General features: G+C 41.5%; 1 protein-coding gene across 4 annotated transcripts in view; it reads left to right on the top strand.

Moving 5' to 3' along the window:
* Nucleotides 1-15,732, top strand: part of EPHA6 (EPH receptor A6) — an 844,148-nt gene that overhangs the window by 435,562 nt on the left and 392,854 nt on the right. The window lies entirely within an intron of this gene.

Genomic DNA, 15,732 nt, shown 5'->3' with positions numbered 1-15,732 from the left:
AATGAAGAGGGGGAGGGAAGATGCATTCAGTCATACACAGGTACAATTAAACCCTGTAGCATTTCCACTTCTTTCAAAAGACAATTAGATCTTTTTATATAGCTGTGATAATGAAAATTATTTAGTCTTTTCAAAATGTAAATGAAATCCTGTAATGTTTGACAGGAAACAAAACTAATGCATGAAAACCTAGAGGCAGAAATTCTGACTACAGAAAGACGTTTTTCTTCTCATTGGATCAATTTGCTTATGTCTGGAGACAATGTAAAAATATAAATTTTCTTGTCAGTTAATAAAATAGTTCCCCTGGATTTTCATCGTTGGTTCATTATTCACTGATATTAATTTGTTGGTCCCAAAGTAACAACAATATCTGTTCCATCTGAGAGCATAGAACCAGCGACAGGAGCACACTATTTAGGTATAAAATATTATTACTTCATTTAATGAAGACAAGTCTAGCTTGACTTGGCAAAATTTTCTAAGTTCAAGTTTTCTGTGAAGAAATACCTTGTCTCTGTTTAATACCCAATAATGATCTGGTTCTTTCAAATTGTGTTTGTGCTACAATTGTCTTATCATTAAGATAATTCTGTGAATTTTCAGCACATTCAACATTAGATGTGCAAGAAACCTACATTATTATTATTTTTTAAAAAACCCACAAAGCTAGAGCCCTTTTGCAAATTTTAAACAAGTTAACATTCAATTATTGTGAAATAGAATCATTTAAATTATATATAAACTTTAATGTATTGAGGAGAGAGAAATGGCTGAGTTTTGAATGTTGTGGCATTCTTATCAATTTAAGACATTTTTGGATATATTGAGTTGAAATCGGTTATGTCAGAGCCAGAAATTAATGAAGAGAAACATTTTGATATTATCTTCATATAAGAGAGGGTCAAAGTTAAAGAGTACAAGGGATGTTAAGAGTAACAAGAAGGGTTTCTTCAGGTATATTAGCAACAAGAAGAAAGTCAAGGAAAGTGTGGGCCCCTTACTGAATGAGGGAGGCAACCTAGTGACAGAGGATGTGGAAAAAGCTAAGCGTACTCGATGCTTTTTTTGCCTCTGTCTTCACGAACAAAGTCAGCTCCTAGACTACTAAACTGGGCAGCACAGTATGGGGAGGAGGTAACCGCTTTCTGTGGAGAAAAGTGGTTCAGGATTATTTAGAAGAGCTGGACAAGCACAAGTCCCTGGGGCCAGATGCACTGCATCCAAGGATGCTAAAGAAGTTGGCAGATGTGATTTTAGAGCCATTGGCCATTATCTTTGAAAACTCATGGTGATCGGGGAAGGTCCCGGACAACTGGAAAAAGGCTAATGTAGCGCCCATCTTTAAAAAAGGGAAGGAGGAAGATCCAGGGAACTGCAGGCCAGTCAGCCTCATCTCAGTCCCTGGAAAAATCATGGAGCAGGTCCTCAAGGAATCGATTCTGCAAGCTTGTTGAGGGTGCAATCCATGCCATCACTTGGAGGAGAGGAAAGTCGACATGAATTCACCATGGGCAAGTCATGCCTGACTAATCTAATTGCCTTCTCTGACAAGATAACTAGCTCTGTGAATGACGGGAAAGCAGTGGTCATGTTATTCCTTGACTTCAGCAAAGCTTTTGATACGGTCTCCCACAGTATTCTTTCTGGCAAGTTAAAGTATGGGCTGGATGAATGGACTATAAGGTGAATAGAAAGCTGGCTAGATCATCAGGCTCAATGGGTTGTGATCAATGGCTCCATGTCTAGTTGGCCACCGGTATCAAGCGGAGTACCCCAACGGTTGGTCCTGGGATCGGTTTTGTTCAATATCTTCCTTAATGATCTGGAGGATGGCATGGATTGCATTCTCAGCAAGTTTGCAGATGACACTAAACTGGGAGGAGTGGTAGATACGTTGGAGGGTAGGGATAGGATACAGAGGTACCTAGGCAAATTAGAAGATTGGGCCAAAAGAAATCTGAGGTTCATCAAGGACAAGTGCAGAGTCCTGCACTTAGGACAGAAGAATCCCGTGCACTGTTACAGAGTAGGGACTGAGTGTATAAGCAGCAGTTCTGCAGAAAAGGACCTAGGGGTTATAGTGGATGAGAAGCTGGATATGAGTCAACAGTGTGCCCTTGTTGCCAATAAGGCTAACAACATTTTGGGCTATATACATAAAAGCATTACCAGCAGTTCAAGGGACATGATCATTCCCCTCTGTACAGCATTGGTGAGGCCTCCTCTGGAGTACTGTATCCAGTTTTGGGCCCCACACTACAAAAAGGATGTGTAAAAATTGGAATGAGTCCAGCGGAGGGCAAAACAAAAACGATTAGGGGATGGAGCACATGACTTTTGAGGAGAGGCTGAAGGAACTGGATTATTTAGTTTGCAGAAGAGAAGAATGAGGGGGGGGATTTGATAGCTGCTTTCAACTACCTGAAAGGGGGTTCCAAAGAGGATGGATCTAGACTGTTCTCAGGGGTAGCAGATGACAGAAGGAGGAGTAATGGTCTCAAGTTGCAGTGGGGGAGGTTTAGGTTGGATATTAAGAAAATCTTTTTCACTAGGAGGGTGGTGAAGCACTGGAATGGGTTACCTAGGGAGGTGGTGGAATCTCCTTTCTTAGAGGTTTTTAAGGTCAGGCTTGACAAAGCCTTGGCTGAGATGATTTAGTTGGGGATTGGTCCTGCTTTGAGCAGGGGGTTGGACTAGATGACCTCCTGAGGTCCCTTCCTACCCTGATATTCTATGAGGTCAGAACTGAACAGAAGGTGTCTAATGGTTGAGGAATGTCTATTACCAGTCAGAAGAGTATGATTAGTTAGATAATGGAGAATGTAATAAAGCAATATGCTTGATATTTCAGCATGCTGTCATATGATCAATATCGTAAAAATATCATGTTGGACCATATTAAGTGGTCACTATGTACATAAAGCCTAACATCACTAGAGTGTGATTAGAAAAAAAAATCTTTTTCAAGATCAAAGGCATTTATGCTTAAATTAAGTATGAGTCTGAACACATTTCTTATTATGCTATGCTTACATAATTTCAAATACAGCAAAAAAACAAAAAACAAACCAAACAATATTCTTTATATTAAAACTTGTTAATAGTTATGTAGGAAACCACCATTGTCTTGAAACTGCAAAATGAAAATAAAACAAATCCTTGGGTTTTGTTTTTTATTTATGGTACCTATACTCTTAATTGTATATGTATTTGTTTACTATTTATCTTTCCTCTCTGACTCATTCTATATAATAATACTTTGTACAGACAATAGTGCTTTTCGTTCATGGACCTCCAAAACACTTCAAGAACTTGAATTAATGAAGACGCACAATATCCCTATCATATGGTAAATGGGACAAAATACAACATGGTTTTACAAAAGGTAGATCGTGCCAAACCAACCTAATCTCCTTTTTTGAAAAAGTAACAGATTTTTTAGATAAAGGAAATGCAGTGGATCTAATTTACCTCGATTTCAGTAAGGCATTTGATACCATGCCACATGGGGAATTATTAGTTAAATTGGAGAAGATGGGGATCAATATGAACATCAAAAGGTGGATAAGGAATTGGTTAAAGGGGAGACTGCAACGGGTCCTACTGAAAGGCGAACTGTCAGGTTGGAGGGAGGTTACCAGTGGAGTTCCTCAGGGATCGGTTTTGGGACCAATCTTATTTAATCTTTTTGTTACTGACCTTGGCACAAAAAGTGGGAGTGTGCTAATAAAGTTTGCAGATGATACAAAGTTGGGAGGTATTGCCAATTCGGAGAAGGATCGGGATATTATACAGGAGGATCTGGATGACCTTGTAAACTGGAGTAATAGTAATAGGATGAAATTTAATAGTGAGAAGCGTAAGGTTATGCATTTAGGGATTAATAGCAAGAATTTTAGTTATAAGTTGGGGACGCATCAATTAGAAGTAACGGAAGAGGAGAAGGACCTTGGAGTATTGGTTGATCATAGGATGACTATGAGCTGCCAATGTGATATGGCTGTGAAAAAAGCTAATGCGGTTTTGGGATGCATCAGGAGAGGCATTGCCAGTAGGGATAAGGAGGTTTTAGTACCATTATACAAGGCACTGGTGAGACCTCACCTGGAATACTGTGTGCAGTTCTGGTCTCCCATGTTTAAAAAGGATAAATTCAAACTGGAACAAGTACAGAGAAGGGCTACTAGGATGATCCGAGGAATGGAAAACTTGTCTTATGAAAGGAGACTTAAGGAGCTTGGCTTGTTTAGCCTAACTAAAAGAAGGTTGAGGGGAGATATGATTGCTCTCTATAAATATATCAGAGGGATAAATATAGGAGAGGGAGAGGAATTATTTAAGCTCAGCACCAATGTGGACACAAGAACAAATGGGTATAAACTGGCCACAAGGAAGTTTAGACTTGAAATCAGACGAAGGTTTTTAACCATCAGAGGAGTGAAGTTTTGGAATAACCTTCCAAGGGAAGCAGTGGAGGCAAAAGATCTATCTGGTTTTAAGGTTCTACTCGATAAGTTTATGGAGCAGATGGTATGATGGGATAATGGGATTTTGGTAAGTAATTGATCTTTAAATATTCAGGGTAAATAGGCCAAATCCCCTGAGATGGGATATTAGATGGATGGGATCTGACTTACTATAGAAAATTCTTTCCTGGGTATCTGGCTGGTGAATCTTGCCCATGTGCTCAGGGTTTAGCTGATTGCCATATTTGGGGTCGGGAAGGAATTTTCCTCCAGGGCAGATTGGAGAGGCCCTGGAGGTTTTTTTGCCTTCCTCTGTAGCATGGGGCATGGTTGACTGGAGGGAGGCTTCTCTGCTCCTTGAAGTTTTGAACCATGATTTAAGGACTTCAATAGCTCAGACATGGGTGAGGTTTTTCATAGGAGTGGGTGGGTGACATTCTGTGGCCTGCGCTGTGCAGGAGGTCGGACTAGATGATCAGAATGGTCCCTTCTGACCTTAGTATCTATGCATCTATATGGGTATCATTCCCATTTTACAGATAGATAAACAGAGACATAGAGGTTAGAAGAAGAATAAGTGGCAAGGAGAGGAATAGAATCCAGAATTCTTAGCACACAGACCTTGCTCTAATCATTAGGAAAAACTTCCTTTCTGGTTTGTAAATTTAATTTGCCACTCAGTATCAAGTTGCACTATTTAAATATAGGTATTAGTTAGTATAGTGATGGGCTCAAGGCACAAAATTCAGGTCCCAATTCTTAGCATTCCAAAAATCTCAGGATAAAATCCTGTTCACCAATGAGAGTTTTGCTGGTGACTTCACTGGGCTTCACAGGACTTCACCCTGAATGTATTCAGTTTGGATATGGTGTTCAGTTTAGGGCCAAGAATCATCTTTAGTTGTGGACAAACAGGCTGATCTTCTGAATTGGTTGATACTGGGGAGGGGAAACACTAACTTTTTGAATACTATTTGGTCCTATGGGCCTATTTTCCATGTCTCTTCCAGCAAACTGTTTTACATCCAGCTGGACCCCTTCCTCTTTCTCTTCCCCTCCCCCTTCTTCCCAGCTGTGTTCCCCGTAAGCTGTGCACTCGTGCAGCTGCCCAGGAGTGAATCAAGGGCCGTGCACAGCGGCGTGTATTCAGGTGCCCCTACCCCTGCTGTTCTGCAGCTGCATTGCTCCTGCCCTCTGCCTATGGTTGCCAGGTGTCCGATTTTGAACCAGAATGCCCAGTTGGCATCACTGACCAGACCGTTAAAAGTCCAGTCAGGAGCACAGCAAGGGCCTGGGGCTAAGGCAGGCTCCCTGCCTGCCCTAGGTCTGCGTGGCTCCTGGAAGCATCTGCCAGGTCCCTGCATTCTCTAGGCCAGTGGTGGGCATGCAGTCCATCAGCATAATCCGCTGGCGGGCCATGAGACAGTTTGTTTACATTGACCGTCCACAGGCACGGCTGCCCGCAACTCCCAGTGGCCACAGTTTGCCATTCCCGGCCAATGGGAGCTGCGAGAAGCAGTGGCCAGCGTGTCCCTGCAGCCCGCGATGCTTCCTGCAGCTCCCATTGGCTGGGAAGGGTGAACCATGGCCACTGGCAGCTGCAGGCAGCTGTGCCTGCGGACGGTCAATGTAAACACTGTCTCATAGCCCCCCAGTGGATTACCCTGACTGGCCACGTGCAGTCCGTGGGCCTCAGGTTGCCCAGTCCATGGGCCTCGGGTTTCCCACTACTGCCCTAGAGGCTGGGGCGGCCAAGGACTGGGAGCTCCTTGCACTGCCCCTGCCCCCAATGCCATTTCCACAGCTCCCATTGACCAGGAACTGGGACCAATAGGAGCTGGGGGGGGGGGAGACAGCACCTGTGGGTGTGAAGGCAGCTTGTACCATGCAGAACTGCCTGGCCGCCCATGTGCCTAGAGGCTGCTGGGACCTGGCAGACACTTCCTTAGAGTTGCAGTAAGTGGCGCCGTGACCCCACACCTCCTTATGCACCCCAACCCCCTACCCGGAGTCCCCTCCCGTTCCCCAAATCTCTCATCCCCAACCCCACCCCTGAGCCCAGAACCAGAGTCGTAGCCCTCACCCCGTCCCACACCCTAACCCCCTGCCCCAGCCTGGAGTCCCCTCCTGCACTCCAAACCCCTTATCCCCATCCCCACCCCCAGCCAGACCTCACCCCGCCCCCCACAAACCCCAACCCCCTCCCATAGTCTGAACCCCTTGGCCCCAGCCCAGAGCCTCCTCTTGCACCCCAAACCCCTAGTCTCTGGCCCCACCCCAGAGCCTGCATCCCCAGTCCAGAGTCCATACCCTGTCCCGCACCCCAACCCCCTGCCCCAGCCCAGTGAAAGTGAGTGGGGGGGGGAAGAGCAAGCAAAGGAGGGAGGGGGAGGAGCAAGCAGGGGACATGGTCTTGGAGAAGGGGCAGGAGCCTCGGAGAAGGGGAGGGGGCAAGGGGCAAGGCAGCATGTTAGAAAGTTGGCGACCCTACCTCTGCCTTGGAGCCTCTGGCCAGCTGCTCCTGGAACCCTCCTGCTTGCTGTGCGGAGAGGGGGAAAAAGGGGGCGCTGATGTCAGTCTGTCTCCTCCCTGCCCATGTACCTCATCTCTGCAGAACAGGGGAGGGGGACATGGCTCAGGAGTAGAAGGGAGCTGCTGGCAGCTCCTTCGGTCTGAGCTTTCTAGTGTGAGTTCCTTAAAGAGACAGCGCATGATTTCTCATAGACTTCCCCAGCAGTCAGAACACACATACATGCTCTCTCTTCATCTCACTCACACATACACTCTGACTCTGTCTCTTTCACACTCACCTCTCAACACATACTTGTGGTGGTTGTAGTGGTGTTACTACTTGGTACTGCCTGCAATGCACATATAGTCTCTGTAATTGTATTCTTATGCTTAAATTTAATTCTCTGAGTAGTGAGTTCTAAAATGCCTAACCTCTCCTGGCTGAAGTAATTATCCCTATGGTAACTTTTAAAGAAATATATATTATCTAGTTTTTTGTTTCTGCTGGTGGCACACATCTGCACCTTACCTCGATATTGGTGCACATAACAAAATTCATTCTGCACATGGATAGAAAAAACATTAGAGGGAACATTGCTTCCCACTAGGCCCTGCATTTCCCCCAGGGAATTGTAATGTGATCAGTGCCGAAGTCAGAATCTTCTGGGGAGGTGAATACCTTGGCTACTCTTCCCTGCCCCGGCCCCAGTACTGCAGCATCAGGTCAGGAAAACTCTCCTTACCCCACTGCTACTGCTTCCTGGAGACAGAAATGCCAAAAGTTGCCCCATGGTTGTGCATGGAATATTCCATTACTATTAATTCTGCAGCTGAACTTGAATGGCCAAATATTAAACACATCATTCTGTCTGACTATTTATAATTGGTGCTTACTGTTTAAAAAGTCTATTTTCTAGCCAGTTATCAGTGGTATTTGAGATATATTTTCCACTTAGATTTCTGCTGCATTTGATTTGCTCCTCCCTAGCAGTTATGCACAAAGGCATGCAATTCACTTCATCCTCTTAGAGCCTGAGTATTAGAGATCTCTGCAGAGCTATTATAAGATGAAATCCACTCCACTTTACAACCCAGAATCATGGTGTGGGGTACTATCCAGGCCCACTCCATCCCTCGTGTGGCTGGTGATCCAGACTGCATACTGGAATAGCTTCTGCAAGCAACCCTCCACACGAGTAGCACAGGGTACTGTGACCACAATCAGTCATTGTAAATTCAGATCAATGGCTCCTACCTATAGCCTTCTGTGCCAGTCTATGCGTGACTAGTGCAGAGACCCATGCTGCCCTTTGTGATGTTTAAAGATTCCGCAGCTTTTGTTCACTTTCGTGATGTTTCTCCCAAACAGTAGTAGACAGTATTTTTTTATGTAGAAAGTATCTGATATCAAGTATTAACAATAATTAACTTTATTGTACATAATCAGAACAGACATGATGTTTGCTGAAAGGAGAGGGTGAAATAAACCCTTCATTTTCACCAATTCATTTGCTTCTCTTAAAACCGCCCCCACGGTATTAGGAATCCCTAAGAGCTTTGCACACAGATGTCTGCATAAGGGTTATTGCTGCCAAGTTTTTTTTTTTTCAAGATGTCAAAAAATCTTTGTATAATTTATAAATGATAACAAAGCAATCAGACCACATTCATAAAAGCCCAATGACACATAATTTAGCTGAATCTGAGGATTAGAATTAATTGTCTTTTTATTCCAATTTCTAAATCTTAGTAAATGATTCACTGCATGTCATTACAGCTTAATATTTGCATGAAATCACAGTTTAGCTGGCATAATTTAACAGCAATTAAAAAGCTATTTAATCAGCATGCAAATTGGCATGAGGGCTCTTGAGTATGAAGGGTGTCTGTTTTTTCTTCAGTATCTGCAGGCGGACAGTTATATACTTTTAGACACCCACAACATAAATGATAACATTCTTCCTATTCATGGAAATATGAATACTCAATAATTCATGTTTTCAATTATAACTAAGGAAAAGCCCCAAACCCTGAATATATCACTTCCTAGTACAAAATTACAACAAAACAACAAATGTCAAATAGTTTTATCTACAATATTCATTCCTGTACTGATATTATCTATAGAGAATGACAGAAATCTGGCAGAAATTTAACAAAGATAAAGCCAAAGAAATATGAGAGCCGTGCTCTTGATACTTGGATCTACTTTAATTACTTTAATGCATCCAATGAAGTGAGCTGCAGCCACAAAAGCTTATGCTCAAATAAATTTGTTAGTCTCTAAGGTGCCACAAGTCCTCCTTTTCTTTTTGCGGATACAGATTAACACCGCTGCTCTCTTAAACCTTTAATTATTTTGTCTTGAACTGCCAAATCCAATCAAGTATTGCATTGAAACTGAACTACAATGATAATCATCATCATATTTATCTCTTACATAGCGCTACATTCAACCCACTTTACAAACATTGGCTTCAGTCCTTCAACCAATTACACACATACTTGGCTATAAATGCATGAGTATTTCTATTGACTTTAATGGGTGTAAAGTTAAACACATTGTGAAAGCATGATCAGGACTACTAAGACTGATCCTGTGTTCCTTGCATGCCTAAAACTCTCCATTGACCTAAACAATGGGACTTTCTTAGGTCCATTAATTATTTAATCCTCACAACATGTCTCCTGGATAAAAAGACATAAATTATTCTAGTTTTTCAGACATACAGCGGATTTAAGGACTTCAAAAATCTTTAGAAGTGTTTGTGAATTTTGGGTGCCTCCATTTTTAAATGTCCCAAATTTAGACACCTAGACCCTGATTTTGAAAGATTTTTTGAACACATACAGGTCCCTCAGTCACTGCATTTGAAATTGTGGGATCGGCACATCTGTCTCAAGTTGAGGGTCCTAAAACTGAGGCACACAAAATTTGTGGCCACTTTTAGAAAGTTTGGTTGAAGTTAACATTCCCAAGGTTACAGATGGAGTCCATCTATCACTAAGTAGTCTGAGGGATGAAAACAATGGCAAACTGTTAATATGATTGCATGTGGTGATAAATTGTATTTATAAATATTTTTAATTAAATTTCAGTTTTGCAGTATTAGACATATTTCAGTGTCACATATATGAACCAGAAACAATTATTTAAAGTTAATTTAAAAAGAATAAAGAAGGCAAAATACAAAAATAACTGCTGAAACTGGGCAGAAGTATTTTATCTGTTCATTTTCACTATGAATGAGCCATAACATTTCTGACAGCCTAATGGTAGAACCAGGCTTCTAAATTGACCCCTGGTACCTGTAATAGTAACTGATTCCTGCTGATAAAAGGTGACTGACTGCTGAACTCAACATTCTGTATAGGCAGAGAGTACCCATGATCACCCATTCAAAAAATATTTAATTTTCATGTGTTCCAAATATAGCAACTAATTTATCACCACCATGAATACAAAACTCATCTTAGTAAAACCACATTTTTAAATATTTAACCATTACAAATACATACCTGTAATAAAATAACCACTCAGTTACTTAACTACATTTCCGAGAAAGCCACGAGATTTATGGTCAGAATTCACATAATCTCCCACATCACCAAATATAAGAACATTTTTAGCTGTGCCTCTCTTAGAGAGAGCTCCAAATTGCAAGTCCATGCAGGAAAAGCTATATTTTTCCAACTTTTACTGCCCAAGTTGTTGACAAACACATAAAGCCACTTACAAACTATCCCACAACAAGAGAAAATACTTGTAAAGAATGCATAAATCAATACATTGTATATCAACCCTCTCTGATTAAATATTATTCCAGTAACTATATAATCAGCCCCGTTTATTTATTCTCCCCTAGAGAAACCAGCTATCTCTGCTGAACACAAATTTTCTTTTGTTATTCAGGTCAGGATCTTTTAAACAGTCCTTTAACCTCAGATTGAGACATGTACATGTCAAGATTATTCCTGGACGTGCCAAAAAACAGAAGAAAATATACTGGTCAGGGGAGCAAAACATTAACCAAATATACCCTATAACATGCTGTCAGTGATAGGCATAGCCCACCATATCCCCAATCCAAGCAGTCATTATGCACATTAGATACCATAGTTAAAGCAAACATTTAGATCACAAACAAATCGTCGTTAGAATTGAATTTATTAATATGGTACTACTGGGGTGAATAATTTAGTACCTTACAGACAAGTTAAGAAGACACAGAATCTGTTTCAAAGCACTTTCAGTCTATGGCCACAGGAGTGCTATGAGCTTTGTGTGGGTGAATCCCGACGTCTGTGTATCCCTATTGGAGTTATTTGGGTCCTGTGTGGATGTGGGGCCCAACTACTCAGAGCTCATTGCAGGATCAGAGCATAAAGCCCCTTATCCTGCAAACAAATACACATGTTAATATCATTGCACATGTGAGTAGTCCAATTGGAATCAGTGGAACTATTTGCATCCGTGAAGTAATCTTTTTAACAGATGTTGCAGAATCAGAATTAGAAGGAAACATAAGAAAAGCAGACAGGGCAAAGTGGGTCTGGGGAGCAGGAAGGAGAAAAGGAAACAGTGGTTCCATATACAGTGTAATTCTGACTGCTTTGGGACTCTGGTTATCAAAAGAAAAGTAGAAAGAGATTAATTGTTGGTAGAACATTAGTTACAAATAACGTTGTAAAAACTAAGATTAGTATTGTAATGCCTGGAAAAAAAAAAAAGCTTGAAGTATGAGGATATGGGGAGGTTAAAGGTAAGAAAAGTACCTTAGTTAATATGCAACCTTTTAAAATCAAACTATTAATCTTTTTTCCTATTTTCTTAATTTTATGTATGTGCATATATATGGATGTATATGTGTATATTCATGATAAGGACATTATTTGCTGTTACTTTGTGTATGTGTAGCTAGTTGCTTTGATATACTGAAATAGTGCCATACTTCAGTTTGAATCAACGGAAAACTGTTTTATTACTAGCAAACTAAATTCCCATCATTTTGACAAACCAGCCTATAACAGCATTATGATGTTGATAAGTACCATATCTGTGACGTTACTGCTTGCTACAGTGTACATGCTTTATTTAGTACTTAATATATAATTATTTTGTGCACTTTTTGGCTTTGGAGTGGAATAGCAGTTACTGTTATGTTGTTCAGGCAGTGTGGGTAATCTCTTTATTCTACTAGGTATACTCAAATAAAGAACTAAAAATCAGAGGAAAACAGATTTGCGTGTTTCGACATAGTTGGAAGAAAACAACTATAATGTATGAGAACTTATTTGATGTGAATGTGAAGACAGTGAAACATGTATGTCATAGTATGGGTAAATGCAGAGACCACAACTTTTAACAAATGGGGAACCACTAACCAGCAAGACTGTTCCAATGCAGATTTTAAGTTGGAACCAAGGGCCCCAGGTTCTGTAAACGTGAAGGTGGATATGAGGGCAATGCCCCCTCTACATCCTCAGGCCTGCCCAAAATCCCTGGCTAGAAGCCAAAGCTGAAACCATTCTTGTCTTCCACACAGGATATTGGAGAGATGAGAGGAGGGGAGCCCAAAACTGCATAGGAAGTGGGGACATACCCCATTACTGTTCAGTTCAGGTCTCAGGGCCTTTGCCAAGCAGCCCATTGGGTAACAGAGACTTTACATTAAATTCTTTTAAAGTCCCAAAACTGGACCTCCAAGATGATGGATGGAAGGTGAAAAAATCCACATGGCAGCTTGACAATATTGCCATGCAGGAAAAATCACTTCCAGATCCCAAACAAAGTTTGCCAATCAGCCAAACCCCTGTCGTCATAAGAGATCCAGCTCAGTAGATAAGGTTTGGGTTGGGTTGGGTTGCAACAGAGTCCAAAATGGCTGCAGAGTCCAGTAGCAAAATCAGGCAGTAGCCACCCCCATCCTCCGATCCTGGCTGATGAGAGCTAATCGGCTGGCCACTCATGGGTCCACTGTCCAATGGCAGCAGAACGGTCATCATTACCTGGATGCCATGTGAAATAGCATTTCCCATCACATGTGGGAGTGGGACAAGGGGAGGGAAGGGGCAGAGGGAGTGAAAAAGTAGCAGCATCCTTCTCTTCTTCATATGTAAAAGCTGCAAGAAGAGGGAAGGAAAACCAGGGGAAATGTGTTTTAGCAATCTCCTAGCTGCCCCCACTTGGGATCTCCCCCGCCCCTTTACAGCCAAAGAGAAGGCAGAAGAGACACTGCAGCTAGCAAGGTGAGCTTTTATCCTTTAAAACACTATCTAATAACACCAGCTGTTCCTTTAAATATAAGGTACAGCAATCTCCATGAGAAAGTGAACATCTCCAAAAAGTTACCATACCCCTCAATATCCGAGAGATACTGTCATTATTTCCTATTGTTAATATAGAGAAATACTGCTTTCTTACAGTCAATAATGTGCTAGCTGTTGATAAATTCTGATTATTTTTTTTAGCTGTGACACTGTAGTCATGTTTCTCTATTAAAATGAACATTAATTATCATTGCTCTGTCTGAGTCTGTATATGTGGGTTCATAGATCATTTTATGCATTTTTATAAGTAAAATATCAGTTTTCTGATGATGTTTTATGTAAATATTCAGAGGCATCTTTAAAAAACAGCAGAATTTTAATAAAGCAGATTTATCTCAGTCTTCAGACAAACATCTTATCAGAAATGCTGGAGGAGTTGATTTTATAAACCATTACTTTTGCATTCTGTCAAACAGCTTCAGTTCTAAAAATTAAATTGGGGCATCGGGCCTACAACAGATTTACATATCTTACAAAAACATTTACATCTATGGTGTTGAATCATCAGTAAATAATATTTATGTACAACTTTTTATTTCATCCCTAAGGAGCCTGATTTATAAATGAAGATTTTGAAGCTCTAAAGTAATAGTGTTTTATATACCATATTCTTGTTTCTTAGGTCAAAAATCCCCTTTAGTTTCTTTCCTTGGCACAGGAGCCTGCTGCCCATGTTGTAAATTGCAGGACTCAGGGCTTTTAAAAAAAAAAAATGCCTGGTTCTTCGATTTTTTTTTTTTAATTGACTAAAAATTGTTCTAAAGGAGAATATAATATTTTAATTCTTGGGCCTCTGGCCATGTACTCTGTGACAGTCAATGTGTTGCATGCAATATATTTTATTTTAGATTTTTATGGAATGGTTTGTAAGGATCTTTACATCTGCTTCATGATTTCTAAAGCCATAAAATGCTTTGTCTCTACTCAAAGTTTAAAAGATATCTCATCAAAACTTTGTAGTCACGATTCACTGGCAGGTTGTATAAATCATGAAAAGCTATAGAAATGTAACTTTGGGGAATGTGGAATGATAAATCATGTCATCTTTAAACTTCTCAAAGCCTTGTGAACCATTCACTACTCAACCAAGTGCACACTAATTTTATTTTGAGAACTGTAAATATGATGCTTAGTCAACTCCCAGGGGGAAAAAAGGATTGTCAGTTGGAGATTATACATTCCTCTGGCATATTTTAGGCGCTAGGCCTTGAGGCTTTGCATTTTGACAGGTCTCCATTTCTTATTCTGAATTCTTTTGTGAGCATATTTTGTGTTGTATGAAAAATTAGCTTTGGATAGCTCATGCCACTCAGTGATTCATTGAAATACAATAAGATTAAAGAGACTGGGTTTTAATTATTATGATTCTTGTAACGGTATAATTTCTGCCTTCTTCCATCCCCTATGCTGTCCTTGGCTCCAAATATTTAGGCGATGGGCTTCTGCCATGGTTTTATATCAGTCTCTAAGGCTATGTCTACACTATGAGCTAGTGGGGGGGTCAGTCCCCTGTTTGTGTACACATATTCACACTAGTGCTTATCAAGCTAATGTGAGTATAAATAGCAGTGTAGCCACAGTCACATAGGTAGTGGCAGCAGAGGCCCAGCTGAGCCATGCTGAGTACATACCTGCCAGTGCTGCTCAGCTGGGCCTCTGTTGCCACTCCCCATGCTACTGGGGCAGTACTGCTATTTATACTTGGGATAGCTCAATGACAGCTAGCGCGAGTATATGCACACAATCCAGGAAATCACAACTCTACCACATAGTTTAGACCAGGGGTTCTCAAATTTCATTGCACCACTGAAAAATTACTTCACAACCCCAGAAGGGGGGACTGAAGCCTGAGCCTGCCTGAACCTCACTGCCCCAGGTCAGGGGGCCCAAGCCTGAGCCCCACAGCTCAGGGCAGGGGGCAAAAGCTGAAGCTCAAGGGCTTGAGCCCCAGGCAGGGGGCCTGCAACATGAGTCCTGCCACCCAGGGATGAAGCTCTAGGGCTTTGGCTTTGACCCTGGACAGTGGGGCTCAGGCTTCAGCTCCAGGCCCCAGCAAGTCTAAGCCAGCCCTGGAAACCCCATTCAAAGAGGGTTGCAAACCACCCTGGGGTCCCGACCCACAGTTTGAGAACCACTGGTGTAGACATTGTCTCAAGGTTGGTATCTAAGGAGTTTGAGTGATTTGCCTAAGATCACAGTAGCAGGGTTCAGTTCATGTTAGTCATGTGGAGAATAATGCATTGTCCATTTGCAGTAGATCGTTTTGCAAGTTCAACCTACAAGGTCACATGGAGTTTTGGGTTCTACACAACTCAGAATCTCCATTAAAAGAACTTTCACCTTTTCTCCAACTAGGGTATATCTTTCCTTCCTTTTCCATTTGTCCACCAAATCTGACTTTGTTTGTCATCATGGGGAAGTA

This window comes from Dermochelys coriacea, chromosome 1, assembly GCF_009764565.3.
Source record: "Dermochelys coriacea isolate rDerCor1 chromosome 1, rDerCor1.pri.v4, whole genome shotgun sequence".
Taxonomy (NCBI): Eukaryota; Metazoa; Chordata; order Testudines; family Dermochelyidae; genus Dermochelys; species Dermochelys coriacea.
This window is presented reverse-complemented; position numbering and strand designations above follow the sequence as displayed.